General features: G+C 56.8%; 1 long non-coding RNA gene across 2 annotated transcripts; it reads left to right on the forward strand.

Annotated features, from left to right (window-relative positions):
- Window positions 1–422: 422 nt before the first annotated feature.
- On the forward strand, window positions 423–3,867 carry LOC116152105 (uncharacterized). Of its 2 annotated transcripts, XR_004135683.2 has the most exons (4): window positions 423–586; window positions 684–952; window positions 1,451–1,580; window positions 1,833–3,867. It is a non-coding gene; the product is annotated as an uncharacterized LOC116152105 (long non-coding RNA). The 2 variants fall into 2 exon arrangements; XR_004135682.2 differs by having other exon boundaries at window positions 423–952.
- Window positions 3,868–4,652: the final 785 nt, after the last annotated feature.

Raw genomic sequence — 4,652 nt, forward strand, 5'->3', positions numbered from 1 at the left:
TGAGCAAAGCCCGGCCATCCCGCCCAGCCCGAGCAGGGACCCTCAGAGCAGGAAGGGGCTGTGAAGCAGGAAGGAGCTGTGGATGACATAAGAGACTGAGGCTCTGATTTAAATCTGACTGGACTCTCCACTCCCCGAGAGCAAGACTGTTGTTAATATGTGGAGGTGACATTAAGGACAGTTACAAGGACAGAGTTTGGGGCAAGAAGGAGGCCCAGCAGAGGTGGTCTGAGAGTGAGAAGTAAGAGAAAGAAAATGGCTCTGCTTCTGTCCCCCAGAAAGAGCTATTTCAGAAGTACGGTCCAGGCTCCAGCAACACTTCAGGTCGCCCTGTCAAAGCTGGTGTCTGGCCCTTTAAGTCTTAAAGGGCTCCAGGAGTTTTAACCATGCTACCAGTTGCTGTAAGAAAGTGGTGCATTGTGGGCACAAGGAAGGAACCCACTCCCTATCGCCACCGTCAACCTGGCAATTTCCAGATGAATCTTGGAACACCAAGTGTAGAATGACAGCAAGTGTGAGCTCCAAGGAGTCTGGGGGAACATCTCGCTCGGAGCTGAGCCTGACTCCAGAAGTCTCCACGAGACAGGTTTGCAAATGGGTGCAGCCACAGAACCCTCAGAGTAAGCACTTTCTAGACACTTCCTTCGTCGTCACTTGTGATTGGTTCTCCTCTGCTTTCCCAGACCTGCCACATCCTAATTTCCTAACCTCAGTGAGCAAGCCGTGAAATACTTAGAAACCAGTTGAATACAGCTCGTGTAAGATCTCTATGGTGAAGAGGGCAAGAACACCTCTGAAGAACTTTGTCCAGTCGTCTGTCGACGGACATTCGGGCTGTTTCCGTGTCTTGGCTGTTATAAATGCTGCTGCTGGGAACACTGGATGCGTGTGTCTTTTTGAATTATATTTTCCTCCGGATGTATGCCCAGGAGTGGGATTGCTAGATCATACGGTAAGTCTATTTTTAGTTTTTTGAGGACTCTCCATCCTGTTCTCCACAGTGGCTGCACCAATTTACATCCCCACCAGCAGTGTAGGAGGGTCCTTTTTCTCCACGCCCTCTCCAGCAGTTACCTTTCTTTTTAATGATGGCCATTCTGACTGGTGTGAGGTGATATCTCACTGTAGTTGTTTTTTTTTTTTTTTAATTTGGAGGGGGAGGTAATTAAGTTTACTTACTTATTTTTTAATGGAGGCACTGGGGATTGAACCCAGGACCTTGTGCACGCTAAGCATGTGCTCCACCACTGAGCTCTACCTGCCCTCCTCTCACTGTAGTTTTGATTTGCATTTCTCTAACAATCAGTGATGCTGGGCATCTTTTCATGTGCTTGCTGGCCATCTGGACGTCCACTTTGAAGAGATGTCTATTTAGGTCTTCTGCTCATTTTTTGATTGGGTTGCTTAAAACAAGCTTTATTAAGGTATGAGTATCTTGCCTTTTCCTCAGGCAATCCTTGATGCTAAAGAGAACTTCATCTGTACCCCATGAGATTCACTCCCTCCTTTGCCCTCCAGAGGGATGGAGAATGGAGATGTTGGCTGTCAGGCTGAGAGGAGCCCTTGAGGCTGCAATCCAGGTAGGTGATGAATAAAGAACAGGGGGAGGGACGGGAGAGGGATCAAAGACACCTCAGGCCACTGCCACCAGGAGAAGACTGAGGCCGCTGGGAGTGGCCGTGGAGGGGCCCTGAGAACGAGGGGGCCTCCCTCCGCACCCCCACCCCCGCTTCCTTCCCCTCCCAACAGTCCCCAGACCACGTTGCAGACTCGCCTGGGGGCTCATCACAGCACATTGCTGAGCCTTTGCTCAAAGTTCCATCTTTTTTCAGGATCCCGTTGGCTGCTCTGCTACCCAGGCCTTTCCACATAGATTTCAGAGTCAGTTTCTTGATACCTGTGCAACAGCTCGCCAGGATTTTGGCTGGGCTCCTGTTGAAGCTACAGATCAAACTGGGAAGAACCAACATCTTGACAACAGCGGGTCTTCCAGCCCGAGAAGATGGAACACCTCTCCATTAGCAACCCGCCCCCACCCGGGCTCCTGATCCAGCAAGTCTGAGGGGACCCCGAGGCTTTGCCCTTCGGTCTGTGCCCAGGTGACCCCACTTCGAGAGGTGCTGTCCTAGGCTCCAGGAGCCCTGCCTGCCTGGGGAGTTGGGGTCACTTTGAAGACCTGGAACCTTCTTTCTGGGCTGGGCCCCAGGCTACCCGAAGGAGCTTTTGTCCCCATGCAAATCACGGCAGGCCGGCTCTGCTTGGATTTGCATGCTACAGCTGACTTTTTTAAACGCTTCCTCTCCAGCAGATAAACAGCGGGTGCCGGGAACCCGCAGGTGCAGAGGCTCCGGGGGCACAGCCGCGCGTGGGAGAGGGTTCTTCTCTGAGTACCAGGTTCCTCAATTTTCTGCGGGAATTTCTTGGGACTCTTGGGACTCTCTCCTTCCCCATCAAGTGCCCTCCCCGGAAATCTCAGAAGGTCAAGCCCAGGTCTAAGACGAAGGCCCTGCCCTCCCGCAACAGGGCGTGGCGGCAGCCTCTGGCTGACCCCCAGGCAAGTGGAGCCAGGTGGCTGGAGGAGGGCACTGAGCAGTCAGAGGACTCCTGGGAGGACAGAAGGTGAAGGTGTGAGCAGAGGACTGGCACACAGGATGCCCCTTCCCAGAGATGAGAGCCAGCCGGGGAAGGGGCAGGCCTTCCAGGTGGAAGGAACAGCCTGGGCAAGGCTCGGAGGCCGACACCAAGCCTGCACTGGGTCACGCAGGTCACGCTCTCAGTGGCCACCCTCCAGTTGGCCTGTGGCCCCGACTCCAGGTGCTCACTCGACCCATTGCCTTCCCTGCCTCCTGAGCCAGCCCTCCAAGGTACTGCATCACGGGAGCTGGCCACACAGAGCCCCAGGGAGGGATGCTGGCAGCGTGAGTGGGGGGCCCTGGGTCGGTGGCTCTGGCCCTCCTCCCTGGCAGGCAGGGCAGGAAGGCTTGGAAGGATGGCCTCAGTCTCCACTGGGGGTCCTGATGGCTCTCCCCGCTTCCCAGTGTTTACAGGAGCCGCCAGCACAATACTCCACCCCTCAGAGACCCCCTGGGGCCAATCCAGAGCCTGCTCTGGAGAAACTAAGGCCCGAGAGGGTGGAGGCGGTGGCCATGGCTCCAGAACGCAGGGACACTGTCACTTGGATTGTCGTTGGGATTGGGGTGTCTGATCAGGGCCCATGAGGACCAGAGCTGTATCCTTGGCCCCTAGGCCCAGACCTGTGGGCCCCAGAGCTAAAGATAAGCAGGGGCCACAGCCTAGGCCTCGTGGCCAGCAGAGGGACCAAGCTGGAGGCCCTAGGCCCCTAATCCCACACCTTCTCCCTGCCCCGGGGCCCTGGTGTCCCGGGGCCCAGCAGCACCTCTGGGCCCTGACTCCAACCCTGGGGGTGGAGGGGACCAGGTGAGATGTACGGGGCCTGGTCTGGAACTGCTGGGGGGGACCACGTTCCACACCTGGCAGGGTTATGGTACACCTCCCTCCCTCCCTCCCGGACACTCACCGCACTTCCCAATGGGCAGGGCAGAGAGCACACAGGAGTCGTTCTGGATAATGACAAGTGAGTCAAAGTGACAAATCACATCCAGGCTGAGGCTGTGAAGAGCCCTGTGTGCCCGTCATCCTCTGGCAAGGTGGGTTAGGGTTAGGGACGCGGAACCCGCACGGGGAGGACAGCCGCCCTGAGCAATCGCCCCCTTCACTTTGGATACTGCATGAGAGATAATGAAATCTTTGTGGCATTCAGTCTTTGAGATTTTGAGGTTTATTTGTCACTGCAGCAAAACTAGCTTATCCTGACTAACACAGAAGCAGTGGCAGGCCTGGGACACACACACCATCACCAGGAGATGGGCACCCGGACAGACATTACTAACGCACCTCTGCACTCTGTGCTCCCCCATCCCAGCACCTGCACAGGCAGCTCTGCCAGTGGGGCCACAGCCTGGAAGATGCGACGCGATCCTTCTGGCTCCTGAATTGCCTCTCAGGTGGTTGAATAATTTGATTGCCCCCCTCATTGGACACCTGACTTGGGAGTGATAGAAGCTGCCCCTTGGGGGGATCTGACAGCTTCCTACCAGTCAGTGTCCGTGCTCGTCAGAGCGTCCCTTCCTCCCTGCCTGCTCTCCGAGCGGCGCTGGCCCCAGGCTGCAGCCCCCGCCCTGCCCCTTCCAGCCGCCCTTCCCTCCGCCGGCTCCGGGGGGCTCGGTGATCTCAGCGTCCGTGACGTTCTCCCCACTCTGAGCCGCTACGTGTAGGGCCAAGTAGGAGCTTGTTGCTCTGAAGACACTGGGAGGAGCTGGCCTGCCTCGCGTTCTCATTCTTGGTCAGGGTGTGCCGGGCCTCAGACCCAGGAAAGACAATTCACTTTCGGTGGGGCCCCTTCCAGAAGGAGGGCTGGGGCTGGAACAGGAGCCATGCCCCGGGGGTCAGCGCCCTCCCCGTGCCTGAGACGAGGGAAGGGCAGTCCCAGGACACGGGCTCCAAGCGGACGAACAGAGCGAACATGACTTTTTACAATGGGGCTTTGATCTGCCTAATGTCACAAGACAGCCGGGGACAAACGCCAGGCCCTGTGCGACTCCCGGTTCCCACAGGAGATGCCCTGTGCAGGT

The sequence above is a fragment of the Camelus dromedarius genome, chromosome 12, assembly GCF_036321535.1.
Source record: "Camelus dromedarius isolate mCamDro1 chromosome 12, mCamDro1.pat, whole genome shotgun sequence".
NCBI classification, from domain to species: domain Eukaryota; kingdom Metazoa; phylum Chordata; class Mammalia; order Artiodactyla; family Camelidae; genus Camelus; species Camelus dromedarius.